Raw genomic sequence first — 17,129 nt, forward strand, 5'->3', positions numbered from 1 at the left:
AAAAGCCATTGCAGGTGATTCTCTGGCTATGATTAGATAGATAAGAATGGATCTAGGCGAGTGCAGACCCACCCAGCTGGACGACGGTGGAGAGGCGCTGGAGGAGGATGCTATGGTCAACCGTGTCAAAGGCTGGAGACAGGTCGGGAAGGACAAGGTGTGATAGTTTACTTTTGTCATAGTCAATCACTTAGAATGACAAATAGAACATCTTCAGTCCAAGAACATAAAGGAAGCTCTGGTGTAATCTGAGTCTCTTCACGCAAAAGGTACATCAGTATCTAAGTAACTGTGCAGTTATGGAGACAAGAACTTTCCTGGGGCTGTCTGATACAAGGCAGCTACAAACATTAGGGCTCTGTATTAGTTCGACAATGTCTCAATTAATAGAGAATCTGAAATTCCAGGAACTTGTTCACCTGTTGATAAGGTGCTAGTAACAGCTTTATAAGGACTATACAAGACAGACAGGCATTTCACACAAGCATAGCTAAATAAAGGTTAAAAAACACCATTGTCTGCTGGTATCTAGGCCACCAGTATTGTCATAGCGAATGCTGCCTCAGAGATGTTTGAAATTAGTTCAGAGTAGGAACCAGGTTAACAATGCTTGCTGCACACTCATAAATAAAGGTGTTGATAGAATAACTCCCACACCCACCAAAATCAGCTCCCGTCATTCAGAATGTACTATGAGAGCACTCAATCCCCCGCAGACTCTAGATCATGAAAGCACAGATGGCCCTCAGGAGTTGTAAAGAGCAGACTGACAAAAGGTGCCCATGAAATGGCAATACAAGACACAGAAAGGAAGTAAACTTGTGAGGATCTTGCACTTCACCAACAGTGCAGAGTTCACCATTCAGTAGAAGAAACCACTCAGTAGGACCTGAGAGTTGAACGAGATGTGTTCCCAAGTCACAAGCTTCTGCTGGGATCCAATGGCTCAACATTGGTCAGTTTGACAATGTGGAGCTCTCTGGGGGCAATCAAAGGCCCAGCCTTGAATATCTATGGCACCGGGGAGAATCATTTACAGTCAAGATTTGCAGATATGACCTCCTCAGGATGAGACCAAAAGAGTGATTGTTTATTTAAGGGCACTGTGTTGATGGAAGATCTGCTGGGGTCAAAGTCTTTGTACAATTCTATCATTCTTTGAGCTTGGTTCTTGAAAACATAATTAACAACAAATCCACTGGCGTCTTTTTTGTCCAGTGAAGACAATGGCCCAGAAATTCGGGTCGGGGGCTTCCCGCGGGTGCAAGCCCCCAACCTGCACTTAGCTAGCGCGCTGCCCGTTGAGCTGTGGGCCCGCGTGGGATTCCGATCCTAGGCCTCCTCCAACTGCCAGCGCGCAGTGCTTGCGTGTCCCAGGGGCGAAGTTAGTTCGATGCATCCCCTGGGATCACGTGGGCCATGGAGTGCCAATGGTAGCAGGGAATGCTTCATTCATAAGTTTGACAAGAAGAGCTGTCAAACCAATAAATACTATAAGCCCCAAAACATCACTAAAATCTCAAATAATTTTTTTTTTTTTTTTAAAGCACATTTTTAAAAGAAACTATAAATTACATGAAATAACTATTTTAAACAATAATTTAAATTTTTGAAAAAATTAATTACATTTTCTAACGGGGCTAAAAATAAACTTACCTTTAACGTATTTAAAAATAATAAACCTGTAGAAAAAATGTTTTAATTTTAATTAATTCACCACTTGCCTTGTTAAAAGCAGGTCTTGCGCCTGCTTTTTAAAAGTGTAACCGCTGGAGACTTACCCTCCCGGAGAAACCTGCAAAAAAAACGTAAGTTCGATGCGTAAGCGCTGCCCTCCAGCACACGTGTTCCACCTGTCAACCCCTTCTTTCAGGGGAATGGAAGTGCCGGTTTCCCGCGCGTTCGCAGTGCATGCACGAAACTGGCACTGTCGTTGGGTCTAAGCGTGAATACCCCGTGCGTACTCACGCATTGGGAACCTAATTTCTGGGCCATTGACATTTGCTCCAAGGGCACAGTCAATCTTTATTACGAGCAGAGTAATTATTATGGCATCATGATGTTGAAATGTCTTGAAGGGAAGTTGCCTCACAAGACCTTCTACAACTAATTGTGGTGTTAACATGCGCCAGAGAATGCCTGGAGAGGCAAAACAAAATGGCTAAAAATGCTTCCACTCACCACCACTTTTTAAAATTATTCTTCCTCTTTCTTTATGCGCACATGCGCATTCCACAGCCAATTGTAACCAAATAACCTACAGCAGGATTTTGGTACCTCTGTTTTTAAGCGAGTTCAAGGACACCCATAGTGAATGCCTCCGATTCCTCTCAGCTCAGTGCGACATTATTCACACTCACCTGAACGTCATGGTCGAGATCAGTCTCGTAATTTCAAGGAATACAGGAACAGTCCACTGAGCATGTTGTTAAGTATGTTAGATCCAACCCTTTAACCTCATTCATGTTTCGCCACTATCACCATTCGCTTAATATCCTGACAACCCAAGAATCTATCACCTTTTAAATAACTGAATTAAATCTGCATCAATGGCCTCCTGTGGTCGTGCGTTTCACATTCCCATAACATTTTGCTTCAAGAATGTTTTCCTGGATTAACTTTTCAATAGCTTAGTTTTAGTTTTAAATTTATGTCCCTTTCTTACAGATTTCACGATCAGCAAAATTACTTTTGGAAATCATCTATCCTGTCAATTCCCTTTTTAATTATTACACAGGATGTGGTCAATGCTAACTTGACCATCTTTAATGTCCATCCCTAGTTGCCTTGAGGAGCTGGTGGGGGCCTTCTTTTGAAGCACCTCGATCAGATCACTCCTCGTGTTTCGGAAGATTTGCTCAGTCTCTGATCAGACCCAAGGTACTAAATTGAACAGGAAAGACAAATCCACAGCAGTACTTTCAGTTAAATTGTAACTACAAGACTAGGATAAACCTGGTAAGAGAGAAGTTCAGAACGACGGTCACAGCAGGAATTATCAGTACCTGAAATGGTCGCCTGGGGAGGGTAGTAGAGGCAAAAAACAAAAATAAATTAATTTAAGCAGTTAGATATTGTGATAAGGGAATCTTAAGTTTCCACTGGAAGGATAAGTTCGATGGGCCAAATGGTCTCACTGCTCAATACTAATGTTAGTGATCCAATCTAAACACTAGGGAACTCAGCCACTCCCTACTGACAGTATTAATGTGATTGGTATCTTTTGGGACTGAGCAGCTGAATCTTCCCCATCTCAAGTTGCAAACAATACATTTCTCCAGCATTTTCTTTCTGGTTTCCATTTGAAATCTGCCCTCATCTCACCTCCGATTTGCTCTTCTCAGACATGGCCTTGCCTTCTTCAGTATCCTCCCTGTCACTCTGAGTTTTGCCCATCGCTTCCTGAGGTTGGCCACCTTATTTACTCAACTTTTCCCTCGACTTTTTGTGCCCTTCTCGATCCCTCAGTCTTTTCAATGGTTTTGCCCCCGGGACGATTATTTCTTCCTTTTTTCTGTCACCTCACGGGGCTAAAATGAAGCTCAATGTGAGTGAAAGACTTTCCTGTCAGCAGCAGTGTTTAGTTTATGTGACACTAATATCTGAAGCAGTCTTTTCTTCTGACTTTCCCTCAGACTAACACGACCTGAGTCGCTTTCTGACTAAAAGTAACCCTGCCAGCTCCTGGTTTTTCCTCAGAATATTTTTGTTCCTTTTCTTGAGAAATAATTTGTGACCGGATTTTTTTTTAGCTGCAATCCCTCAGCATTTGACCTAAAACGTGTGAAGTAAGTGAGTGAGTGAGAATGTGCTTTCCCCGCCCTGTGAAAGGCCCGCCCAGCCGCACACTTCCTCCCCCTCCTGCAACCTCCCGCTTTCTGCCCGTTGCTAGGCGACGCCGCCTCTATTTATAGCCCCACCTCCCCCGGGGCGGGGCCAACAGAAGGGCGACATGTGAACAGCGCTGCGGCCAATCAGAGCGCTGCGGCTGAGGGTTGAGCAGGGCGCGAGCGCCGGCGTGACGAGACAGCCCGCCTCACGCGCCCAGGGAGGCCGAGCGCGCGCCCTTTGAACCAAGGCCCAAAGACAAAGGGCGGGAATAAGACCCCGCGGGGCCTCGTGTTTGCGTCGCAGCGCCAGGCCCGGCCCCGGCCTCGCCCCCGGGTGAGCGGGGCGACTGTCCGCCACCTTGCTGAAGGATTTCTCCCCAGCTACAAACCCGGGTTACTCCGGCAACCGGCCGCCATCTTGGTGAAGGAATGTGGGACGTCCCCGCGCTGCCATCTTGGTTCAAAGGGGAGGAGGAGGAGGAGGACTGGGCGGGGAAAGCACATTCTCACTCACTTCACATGTTTTAGGGCAAATGCTGAGGGATTGCAGTTGAACAAAAAATAATCCGGTCAAACATTATTTCTGACCAGCAAAGGAAGAAAAAATATCCTGAAGAAAACCCAGGAGCTGGCAGGGTTACTTTTAGTGAGAAAGAGACTCAGGTCGTGTTAGTCTGAGGGAAAGTCAGAAGAAAAGACCGCTTCAGATATTAGTGCCACATAAACTAAACACTGCCGCTGACAGGAAAGCCTTTCACTCACATTGGGCTTCATTTTAGCCCCGTGAGGTGACAGAAAAAAGGAAGAAAAAAGTAGACCCGGGGGCAAAACCATTGAAAAGACTGAGGGATCGAGAAGGGCACAAAAAGTCGAGGGAAAAGTTGAGTAAATAAGGTGGCCAACCTCAGGAAGCGATGGGCAAAACTCTGAGTGACAGGGAAGATACTGAAGAGGGCAAGGCCATGTCTGAGAAGAGCAAATCGGAGGTGAGACGAGGGGAGATTTCAAATGGAAACCAGAAAGAAAATGCTGGAGAAATGTATTGTTTGCAACTTGAGATGGGGAAGATTCAGCTGCTCAGTCCCAAAAGATACCAATCACATTAATACTGTCAGTAGGGAGTGGCTGAGTTCCCCAGTGTTTAGATTGGATCACTAACATTAATATTGAGCAGTGAGACCATTTGACCCATCGAACTTATCCTTCCAGTAGAAACTTAAGATTCCCTTATCACAATATCTAACTGCTTAAATTAATTCATTTTTGTTTTTTGCCTTTACTACCCTCCCCAGGCGACCATTTCAGGTACTGATAATTCCTGCTGTGACCTTCGTTCTGAACTTCTCTTTTACCAGGTTTATCCTAGTCTTGTAGTTACAATTTAACTGAAAGTACTGCTGTGGATTTGTCTTTCCTGTTCCATTTAGTACCTTGGGTCTGATCAGAGACTGAGCAAATCTTCCGAAACACGAGGAGTGATCTGATCGAGGTGTTTCAAAAGAAGGTCCACCACCATCTTCTCAAGACAACTAGGGATGGACATTAAAGATGGCCTTGTTAGCATTGACCACATCCTGTGTAATAATTATAAAGGGAATTGACAAGATAGATGATTTCCAAAAGTAATTTTGCTGATCGTGAAATCTGTAAGAAAGGGACATAAATTTAAAACTAAGCTATTGAAAAGTTAATCCAGGAAAACATTCTTAAAGCAAAATGTTATGGGAATGTGAAATGCACTACCACAGGAGGCCATTGATGCAGATTTAATTCAGTTATTTAAAAGGTGATAGATTCTTGGGTTGTCAGGATATTAAGTGAATGGTGATGGTGGCAAAACATGAATGGGGTTAAAGGGTTTTATCTAACATACTTAACAACATGTTCAGTGGATGATTCCTGTTCCTGTGTTCCCTGAAGTTACGAGACTGATCTCGACCATGACGTTCAGGTGAGTGTGAATAATGTTGTACTGAGCTAAGAGGAATCGGAGGCATTCACTGGGTGTCCTTAAATCGCTCAAAAACAAGTACCGAAATCCTGCTGTAGGTTATTTGGTTGCAATTGGCTGTGGAATGTGCGTGTGCGCTTAAAGAAAGAGAGGAAGAATAATTTTTAACAGTGGTGGTGAGTGGATTTTTAGACTATGCCCCCAGTCCTTGAATCCCCAACCAGGAGAAATAGTTTCTCTCTATCTACCCTATCTGTTCCCCTTAATACTTTGAAAACTTTGATCAGATCACCCCTTAACCTTCTAAATTCTAGGGAATACCACCCTAATTTGTGTAATCTCTCCTCGTAACTTACCCCTTGAAGTCTGGGTATCATTCTGGTAAACCTATGCTGTCCTCCTTCCAAGGCCAATATATCCTTCCTAAGATGTGGTGCCCAGAACTGCTCACAGTACTCCAAGTGTGGTCTAACCAGGGTTTTGTATCACTGCAGCATGACTTCTACCCCCTGTACTCTAGTCCTCTAGATATAAAGGCCAGCATTCCATTAGCCTTTTTCATTATTTTCTGTACCTGTTCATGACATTTTAATGATGTTTGTACCTGGACCCCCAAGTCTCTTTGGACCGCCATTGTTTTTAGCTTTTCATCATTTAGAAAGTATCCTGGTCTATCCTTTTTAGGTCCAAAGAGGATAACCTCTCACTTGCCTACATTGAAATCCATTTGCCACAGTTTTGGCCGTTAACTTAATCTGTATAATGCTGAGTTATACCACAACCGCAGAGGTTACCACTCGCTAAATGTGCAGTTGGTGTGTGACCATGCTCAGCATATCATGATGGTGAATGCCCAGTATCCTGGCAGCAGTCATGATGCTTTTATTCTGCGCCAGTCCGCTACTCCCTCGGTCTTTGAGACACCAAGACAAACCAGTGGGTGGCTACTGGGCGACAAGGGCTATCTCTTGACCATCTGGTTCGTGACTCCACTGCGCAATCCAACCACCCATTTTTGGAGGCTACCGAATTTCGAGCCCTACCTCTCTTTTAGGGATTGTGGGTGGTTTGTGAAGACCAAAGCTGAAGTAGTAAAACTATGCATCTAACCTCCTCTCTCATTTTCCTGAATGCACTGATTCATGCTTCCTAAGTCTAGGCTGACTTAATGTGCAGCCCTGATGGCATTTCCTAAATGGCTGTTCTTCATGTGTTAGACTCATCATTGTTGGAGAAGATCTGTCCCTTTTTTGTATACACGCAGAGACCCTTTCCACAACTGATTATTAGTTAGTATTTAGTGGGAATCCTGGCTAATTTTATTCCCTCCCTTGCAAAAGGGTGCTGAGGTAAATTGTAATTAGACTTGGGTGTACAGGGCACAATTTGCAGATGACACAGAACTTGGAAGTATACTGAACAGTAAGGAGGATAGTGATAGACTTCAAGAAGATAGACAGCCTGGTGGAATGGGCGGACACGTGGCAGATGAAATTTAATGCAGAAAAGTGCGAAGTGATACATTTTGGAAGGAAGAACAAGGAGAGGCAATATAATGTAAAGGGTACAATTCTAAAGGGGGTGCATGAACAGAGACCTGGGGGTATATGTACACAAATCGTTGAAGGTGGCAGGGCAGGTTGAGAACGTGGTTAAAAAAGCATAAGGGATCCTGGGCTTCATAAATAGAGGCATAGAGTACAAAAGCAAGGAAGTTATGATGAACCTTTATAAAACACTGGTTCGGCCTTGATGTGCCTTCAATAACCACAAAACTAGAAGTTATAGACTTTAACAAGTTGGCTTTTAATCACTAAGATCAGAGCTAACATCTCAACACACTGACTGGCTCGCAGGAATGAGTCATGCAGGTTAGTCAGGAAAGAGGAAGTGAAACTATACACCGTGTGGGGGAGGGTAATATACATGAGTGCAAAACGAATACAGGCAAGAACGAATACAGGCAAGAACAAACAGATTTCATTACAGGCCTCAACTGGAGTATTGAGTCCAATTCTGGGCACCGCACTTTAGGAAGGATGCGAAAGCCTTAGAGAATGGTTCCAGGGATGAAGGACTTCAGTTATGTGGATAGACTGGAGAAGCTGGGGTTGTTCTTCTCATTCCAGAGATGGTTGAGATGAGATTTGATAGAAGAGTTCAAAATCATGAGGGGTTTAAACAGAGTAGATAGAGAGAAACATAGAAGATAGAAACTGTTCCCATTGGCGGAAGGGTCGAGAATCAGAGGACACAGATGTAAGGTGATTGGCAAAAGAACCAAAGGCGACATGAGGAAAACTGTTTTACGCAGCGAGTGGTTAGGATCTGGAATTCACTGCCTGAAAGGGTGGTGGAGGCAGATTCATTGTGGCTTTCAATAGGGAATTGGATAAGTACCTGATGGAAATAAATGTGCAGGGCTCTGGAGAAAGGGCAGGGAGTGGGACTAGCTGAAGTGCTCTTGCAGAGAGCCAGCATGGGCTCGACAGGCAGAATCGCCTACCTCTGTGCTGTAACCATTCTATGATTCTATTAAGTTTACCACATTTGCTGAGATCAGCAAACTTAACACAGGAGTACGGTATCAAACATGGGAACTTTCTGATATGTGTGGCTCAGTGCTACACTGGGGAGCAACTGTATTTATCCAACGGGTAGTTGGGTAGGTTTGTTTATTAAATATTCGAAAACAACTAATGGAGAGGAAAAATAGACAAACACTTTGACTTGTACACAATCTCTTTAGTAATACAGGCAGTCTTGAGGCAGCTATTCTTTAATTCAGAAGCGGTGAGATACAGTTTTACCGTCACATTCTGCATTTCAGAACCAAAAAGCCCCATCACAGATTGCATCCCAGTCAGAAGAGGATAAAGCTGAAGTTTCCAGGGGCTTCACTGAGGACAATGCCTCAGCGATGGAAGAGACAGCCCCAGTTAAAAAGATCAAAAGAGAAACGAGCACCTTGCTTTGTGAAAATGAGTCTTGTGGCGAATCCAATAAAGGTATTTGTCCTGGAATAAAGGATTTCAGTAAAGTATTACTATTTTGAACAATTATTTTTTTAATGAGGAAGAGATGCTCCATGTTGATAATGTGACCACTACCGTAGTCATTCAAATCAGATTAACACAGTGTCTTGCATTATTATGTAAATGTCTACAGCATCTTCTGTGTAACCAGAAACAAACCTTACATGCAAGAATATTACAATTAATTGGTTCAATTTTTCTTCATGATCTTTTTGATTTATTTCATAGTTGTCTGTACTGGAAAGATCTTGGGGTCAGCAAATGAAGAAACAACCAAAAAGACTGAAAGCAGAAGATACAGTTTCAGAAATAGAGAGAGAAAAGTTGATACTGAAGAAAGGGAACTTTGTGACGATGATTACCTGTGTATGTGCAAAGTAACCTATCCATTTCCTCAGGGCAGGAATAATTTATTGGGCATTTTGGTGTGATGACATAGGGGCCTTGGTAGGCCAGGGGATTGGTGGAGCAATGCAGCATATCAGAGTGGTGGGACAGGAGTGCAGGCCTGTGTTTGCCCACAAACAGGCACCGATTGTTCTTTTTCATTGAGGAAAAACAATCACAAATATGATCCCCAAACTATTGATAATAATTCTGGAATCTTGTAATAAAATAGAATAGGAATTTCAGTAATTATAAACTAATGGCCCCTGATTACAGGGAATAGCAGCTCCTTGTCTAAGATATTGAAGCATCCTATGCCAGCCTGCAGCAGGACCTGGACAAAATCCAGGCTTGGGCTGACAAGCGGCAGCTAGCATTCAAACTTATGAACAGCAAGCAATGACCATCTCCGAAGAATTGACAGTGCAGCCAGAATTAAGTTAGGAGTCAGCATGGTTTGGGAAGGGGTGTGGGGACAAGATGATGGCATAACTGAAAGGGCAAATTTGAGAAGTGACACTGTCCCCTAGTGTGATTTGCCTGATAGTTTAGAGGGACTTTTGTTACTGGATATGCAGGTTGAACTTCATGCAAAGAATGAGGTAGCTATCGGAGGTAATTCAGCCTCCTTGTGCAAAATTCCCTTCCTGCCCACTCCAATCTTATCAGGTGCGGCACAGCCTGGAGATACTGTTGACAGTTTTTGCAATGCTGTTGTTAATTGTGGTCAGTACTGCCTTCTTGGAGTAAAGAACCGAACATGTCGCCCAGAACAAGCCCTTGTATACAACAGAGTGGGGGAAGATCTGACTGGCACTGGGTGTAATTTTCATAGAGGGAAGGTGCCCCAAGTGTTTTCACCAGCTGATAGATCATGGAAATATCGTGTGTGCAGACTGCAATCAAACAATGAGGCAAATCAATCTCAGTACAGTACTAGCACCTTTTACCTTCATGAACACTGAATAATGAATTCAGATCCTGATCCATCTTTAATTTGTATTTTATGTGTTAGTTTGTGAAGACTGCGAGACATTTTTTATTGAAGAATGCCCTGTGCATGGCCCTGCAGTGTTCCTAAAGGACATGGCGGTGGAATTCAGTCAGCCAGACAGAGCACATTTAACCCTTCCGGAGGGTCTCAGCATAGCGACTTCAAAAGTTCGAAAAGCTGGTCTTGGTGTATGGAATGAAGGGCAGGTTATTCCCAAAGGCGTTCACTTTGGACCCTATGAAGGAGTCGTATCAAATGAAGAAGCAGAGGCTGTCAGTGGATATTCATGGGCGGTAAGTGACTGCTGTCGTTATCAAGTTCCTTATTTTATAATAAAGTTCAGGACTTATTGGAATTTATTTTCTATAAATTATCCAAGGTTCCCATTCCTGGTTGCTGTTCAGTGAGTCCTACTGGTAAGTAGACAGTGAGTGAAGACAGAATTAGTCTTTGCTGTGAGGCCTCTTGTGTTCAACTAGCCTGTCAACACATGGAAATGTTCACAAATGAAGAATGGATTACTGGGTGTGTTTATTGTAGGGCTGGGAGCAGCCACGGAACTACCCGAACATGACTCACCACAATCAGGAAGCGAGAAAGCAAACATGCTTCTATCTGACTGAAACCCACCAAACACCACCACAGAGGAAACAATTGCAATTCACCCCACTGAGTCCAAAGGTGTATCAAAGTTCACAGCACCTTCCCCACAGCTGATAGTGTCAGTGCTGAGAGAAAAATCCTCTCACACCACTGAGGCCATAGCAGATTCCCAACTATTTATAAAAACTCTGCCACCCACCCCGCCCCCAGCTGAGGCAGCATGTTCACACTCTGAAACAAAATCCCTCACTAGAATTCCTCCCCACCCCCCTGCCAGCTGAGGCAATTATTGAACTCCGTGACCGCGAATTCTGAAGTCTCAGCGCTGGCCGGTCAGGCTGGTTTTGCTGAGAAATGGTGGCTGCCTTGCTTTCGGTGGGTCCTGCGGTGGCTGCCATTTTGCGAGGTCGGTAGTGCTGCCGTTGCCTGCGCATGCCCCAGATAGTTAGATGAGACAGATCGTCACATCAATGGGCTGGATTTTCTCAATGGAGACAAGTTGGAGGCGGGACTGTTGCTTGTGTCAATGTCCCGTCTCTACCCTCGTCTGACCAACCAGAGGGATTTTCCCCTGATTGACCTTGTTAAGCCCGCCCTGCTGGCTCAGCAGGCCAATTAGGGAGGAAGTCACTGACAGCACGTCTGACGATGATGTGCTCTGTCTGTCAAGACTTGAAAGAAGAATTGTCAGTGTTTGACAGCTCTGTGAGGCTGTCAAACACTGACATTCTCTGTAGTTTGATGAGTGCTTGTGTTCAGGACTCATCAAACCTTTCAATTTGTCGATTTCACATGGCTGTTGGTTCGGAGGATCCAACAGCCAGTCTGTGAAATCGACAAGGAGGATGTCGGGTCTCCCGATCCAGAGAGGATGAAGGCTGTAGGAAGAAAACAAGGTAAGTGACTATTTTTTTACACTTGTCACTCACCTTACATACTTACCACTCCACACTTGCACCCATCACTCACCTCTACATCATATTTCCAGGTACCTCCGACTGCCGAAGACCTCCTCCACGTCACCTCCAACCCGGCGGGGTTCTCCGAGGTCGGGAAGCCTTCAGCTGTGAAGGTAAAATGGCACGAATCCTTTCTTCTGCCTGTTAACAGGCAGTTAAAAGTATTTAATGCCTTTCCCGCCTCCAGGAGACGGGACCCGAAGCAGCACATCTTCCCACCTCCTGGCACTTCTGCTACTTTACAGTGCCATTTGCTTCTCCTCCATTACTCTCCTCCTCCAGAACTTCAGAGTCAGGCTGGGCTGCTGAAAGTGCTTGGGTATCTGAAAGGAGAAATGCACAAGGGTCGGGTTGTGTTGAGGTAGGAGGGAAAGCCAGATATCCATGCATACACCATCAGCAGCGTGCAAGTGAAAAGAGATTGTGGGATGAGGGATAGTGGGCTGAGAGAAGAAGGATTAGGTATAAGCATACCGTCATCATCAGCAATGTTTTTCACTTCCCCGCACTCCACGGACTCTGTCACTGCCCCAACAATTATTGCGAGCACTACTTCCCTCAAGTCCATGAGGTTCTCAATTCTGACTTGCCCTTCTTCTTACTTCTTAGGCAGTCCCTGGGAACCGAGGATGACTTGCTTCCACATTAAACATGAGTTCTCAGGTGACTGATCAGTCCAATGCAGGACCGACAGTCTCTGTCACAGGTGGGGCAGATGGTGGTTGCAGGGGCGGGCAGGTGGGTGGGATGCTTGGGTTGACGTAGACTCCTTGTGTTGCTTGCGCTTGGCTGCCGCTTGCTCCTGGCGAAGAGATTCTAGGTGTTCAGCACCTTCCCGGATGCGTCTCCTCCATTTTGTGTGGTCTTGGGCCAAGGATTCCCAGCTGTCGGTGGGGACATTGCACTTTTTCAAGGAGACTTTGAGGGTGTCCTCGAAGCATTTCCTCTGCCCGCCTGGGGCTCTCTTGCCGCGTCGGAGCTCCGAGTAGAGCGCTTGTTTTGGGAGTCTCCTATCGGGCATGTGGACGATGTGACCTGTCCATTGGAGCTGATCGAGCGTGGTCAAAGCTTCGATGCTGGGGATGTTGGCCTAAGCGAGAACACTAACGTTGCTGCGCCTATCCTGCCAATGGATTTGCAGGATCTTGCAGAGGCAGCATTGGTGGTACCTCTCCAGTGATTTAAGGTGCCTGCTGTAAATGGTCCATATCTCTGAGGTATACAGGAGGATGGGTATCACTACTGCTCTGTAGACCATGAGCTTGGTGCCGGGTTTGAGATCCTGGTCTTCAAACACTCTCTTCCTGAGGCGACCGAAGGCTGCACTGGCACACTGAAGGCGGTGCTGGACTTCGTCATCGCCGTTTGCCCTTGTTGACAGAACTGCCACCCGATGACCCTTCACCCATCTGCTGGTGCTCCCGGAGGTTGTGCGGCAAGTTGGCCTGCAAGAGAAAGGAAGTGTCAGTGAGTGTGGTACAATATGTTTGGGTGATGTGCCTGCCATGGTTGAATAGCTGGAAATCTGTGCAAGGTGTGAGATGTGGGTGTAAGTCTTGCAGCAGTGGTAAGTGTGTGAGGTATGAGTGGTGCTGGCTAGAGATTGTTGGTAGGTGACTGATGGGGGTGTGGTGCATTGAACAGTGTTTGCGATTCATGGCACAGATAGTGGGATATGGTATTTGAAGATGCATTTACTCACCTTGACCAGTCGTGTGAGGTCACTAAACATTTTGCAGCACTGGATCCAGGTTCTGCGGACAACACTCATCATACTGACGGCTTCAGCAGTCTCCACCCACAGCCTTCTTGTGTCCGTGGGCCTCCTGCCCCCTGTTGGTAGAGGACCTGAGGATGTCATAGAACCTCCAGGATCAAGGCCTCCAGTGCCACATCAGAAAATCTCCTTGCCCTTTTTCTTGGCTATTGGGCCATGGTTTTCTCCACAATGACAATGAGGTGTTTGTGCAAAAAAGCACTTCCCCTGTATTAGAGCCTTGAACAAACTTTATTGGCCACTAGACTCCACCCAATATTGGCCCCTGAATCAGCACTAAGACAATCAGCAGCACATTTCAGCGCTACGATCATTATAATGAACAGGCAGCATGAATTTTATGTGCTGCCTGCACTGCTTTGAACGGGCGTGGGCACATCGTGCTGCCCGCACCTGTTTTTGGGCCTTATCCAATTTCTAGGCCTCTGTCTATTGCATTCTTAGCTTGATTCCCCACTCCTGTTTTTGTGGATAGAGCCTGTTGGTATTGGGTGACCTTGTAGCTGTTATCATTTTAATCCAATGGCTTTGTACTGGAGCCAAAGTCAACTAAGAATGAGCCTACATTCCAGTCCCTTGTACTTTGTTCATCTTCTGATTAATTTAGTCCTGTTGCTCTAATTCAGGTATTATCCTATTAAAGCAGTTCCAGGAGATTCCCAGAGCCTGCTGTCATTGTATTTATGAACAAAGGTGAGTCAGGCATCACCTCAACAAACTCTCATCATTCCTAGTTTCAGAATGCATTGAACAGTAGTTGCCAAATCCTGGGCGCTCTGACGATACAGTAATTCAGGGACCTTTCCCGACTTTACAAAGCGTCCTGAAACTGTTCAGCACCATCATACTATTTTTCGAGCTCCTATGCTGCATCATTTCAGTCCCAGCCATCGTGTTCAACTGGGCACTCGGATAAAAAGGTATAATCACAGGACACAGGTAAGAGGAAGGTCAATTTTTACTCAAAGACGTGGGAGGCGATGTAATAGAATCTTGCAATACGTGTTAAGCCTTATGACAGTCTAATATAAAGATAAAGTTGCTTTTAAATTTTTATTATTCCATTCTTTTATCAAAATACTTTTCTGCAGATCAGCAAATCCAACAGGGATTTTGAATATATTGATGCGAAGGATGAATCTACATCAAATTGGATGAGGTGAGGGAAGACTGATACCGTATTGTGAGGATCACAAGATAGTAATGGATGAAGAAGATCATTTGTCCCATTTTATATGATCCATCCAGTACAATATCCCACCCAACAGCCAGTCAGCCTTTCATTCTGGGTGGCTGTGGCTGGGAAAACGAGCCAAATTTTTTAATCAGCTCTAGGCATTATATTCAGTATGAACTCCGGGAAACCCGTATTTCTGAATTGCTGCACCTCTCCCACCCCCGTCAGACACTCCCTCCTTAGAAATATTGGGGCCATTATCTTTCGTATCTACACTGAAGTGATTGGTCCCCACTGAGTGTCCTCTCCTGACAGTGTGTTTGAAATTGAAATTTGTCCATGGCTGGGGACATGTTCTCATTCTAACTCGCTATACTAATATGCTTTACATTCTGTATTCATTTTACAATTTTAACTTATTTTTGGCCACTTAAATATTTGTATGTTATGTTCCAGGTTTGTTAACTGTGCCAGAAAGGAGGAGGAGCAGAACCTTGTAGCCTTTCAGCACTGCGGCAAAATTTATTACAGGACTTGCAAGCCTGTTCCTCCTTGGTGCGAGCTGCTGTCTGGTATGGTGATGAATATGCCAAGGAACTCGGTATCAAATGGACCACAATGTTGGTGGCAAAACAAGAACCAAAATGTAAGGATTCTGATCAAAAATAGGGAACTGTAGCCAAAGTATCATTTGTTTTCTGTATACTCTCAAAGGTGTTTGATAAAGTGCGACGTAATAGACTTGTCAGCAAAATTGAAGCCCATGTGATCAAAGGGGAATGTTAGCGTTGATTCAAAATTGGCCATGAGACAGAAAGCAAAGAGTGGTGCTGAATTTTTGTTTGAGACTAGAGGGAAGTATACAGTGGTATCCCCCAGGGGTCAGTATTAGGACCCCTGCTCTTTCTGATACATATTTATGATCTGGACTTTGACAATTGGGGGCATAATTTCAATGTTTGCAGATGACACAAAGCTTGTTCACAAATGAAGAATGGATTACTGGGTGTGTTTATCGTAGGGCTGGGTGCAGCCACGGAACTACCCGAACATGACTCACCACAATCAGGAAGCGAGAAAGCAAACATGCTTCTATCTGACTGGAACCCACCAAACACCACCACAGAGGAAACAATTGCAATTCACCCCACTGAGACCAAAGGTGTATCAAAGTTCACAGCACCTTCCCACAGCTGATAGTGTCAGTGCTGAGAGAAAAATCCTCTCACACCACTGAGGCCATAGTAGTAAACAGTGAAAAGGATAGTAGAAGTTTTCAGGAAGATGTAGATAGACTAATGAAATAGGAAGTTACATGGCAGATGAAATTTAATGCAGAACAGTGTGAAGTGATGCATTTTGAAGGAAAACTGAGGAGAGGCAACATAAATTAAATGATAACATTTTAAAGTGGGTGCAGGAACAGACACCTTGGGATTCACATACTCAAATGTTTGACGGTGGCAGGGCATATTGTTAAGGCTATTAATAATCATTTGGGACCCTAGGCTTTATCAATAGAGGCATGGAGTACCAACGCAGGAAATTATGGTAAACCTTTATAAATCACTGTTTAGGCCTCAGCTAGAGTATTGTGTCCAAATCTGTGTGAATCATACCTGGGATGGGCAGGAATGACGTATGAGGAGAGATTGGGTCGACTGGCTTGTTACTCGCTGGAGTTTAGAAGAATGAGGGGGGATCTCATTGAAACTTATAAAATTCTGACAGGACTGGACAGACTAGATGCAGGAAAGGATTTCCCGGTGGTTGGGGAGTCCAAACCAGGGGTCACAGTCTAAGGATAAGGGGTAGGCCTATTAGGATGAATGTGGAGGAATTCTTCACCCAGCGAGTGGTGAACCTGTGGAATTCTCTACCACAGAAGGCAGTAGAGGCCATTCATTAAATATATTCAAGAAGGAGTTGGATATATTTCTTAAGGCTAAAGGGATCAAGGGGGGGTGGGGGAGAAAGCAGGGACCGGGGTTACTGAACTTGGAAGATCAGCCATGATCGCATTGAATGGCGGAGCAGCCTCGAGGGGCCGAATGGCCTACTCCTGCTCCTATCTTCTATGTTTAAACCCTTATCTTGCATAACAACCTTTTATGTGGCACCTTATCGAATGCCTTTTGGAAATCCAAATTTACTATCTACCCTGCGAGTTACATCCTCAAAATACTCTAATAAATTTGTTAAACACGATTCTCTTTCATAAAAGCCATGTTGACTCTGCCTAATTATATTACGATTTTCTAAATTGCCTGTTACCACTTCCTTAATAATGGATTCCAGCATGTTCCTCGACAATTGATGTCAAGCTAATTGGACGGTAGTTCTATGTTTTCTCTCTCCCTCCTGTTCTTGAATAGGCGGTGTTACATTTGCTACCTTCCAATCCGCTGGGACTGTT

At 44.7% G+C, this 17,129-nt stretch overlaps 1 pseudogene; it reads left to right on the forward strand.

Annotated features, from left to right (window-relative positions):
* Positions 1-4,744: 4,744 nt before the first annotated feature.
* The window catches only part of LOC147109795 (uncharacterized), a 110,488-nt pseudogene continuing 98,103 nt past the window's right edge, over positions 4,745-17,129 (forward strand).

Source organism: Somniosus microcephalus, chromosome 12 (genome assembly GCF_052327205.1).
Source record: "Somniosus microcephalus isolate GS21.2 chromosome 12, FLI_Smic_1.0, whole genome shotgun sequence".
NCBI lineage: Eukaryota > Metazoa > Chordata > Chondrichthyes > Squaliformes > Somniosidae > Somniosus > Somniosus microcephalus.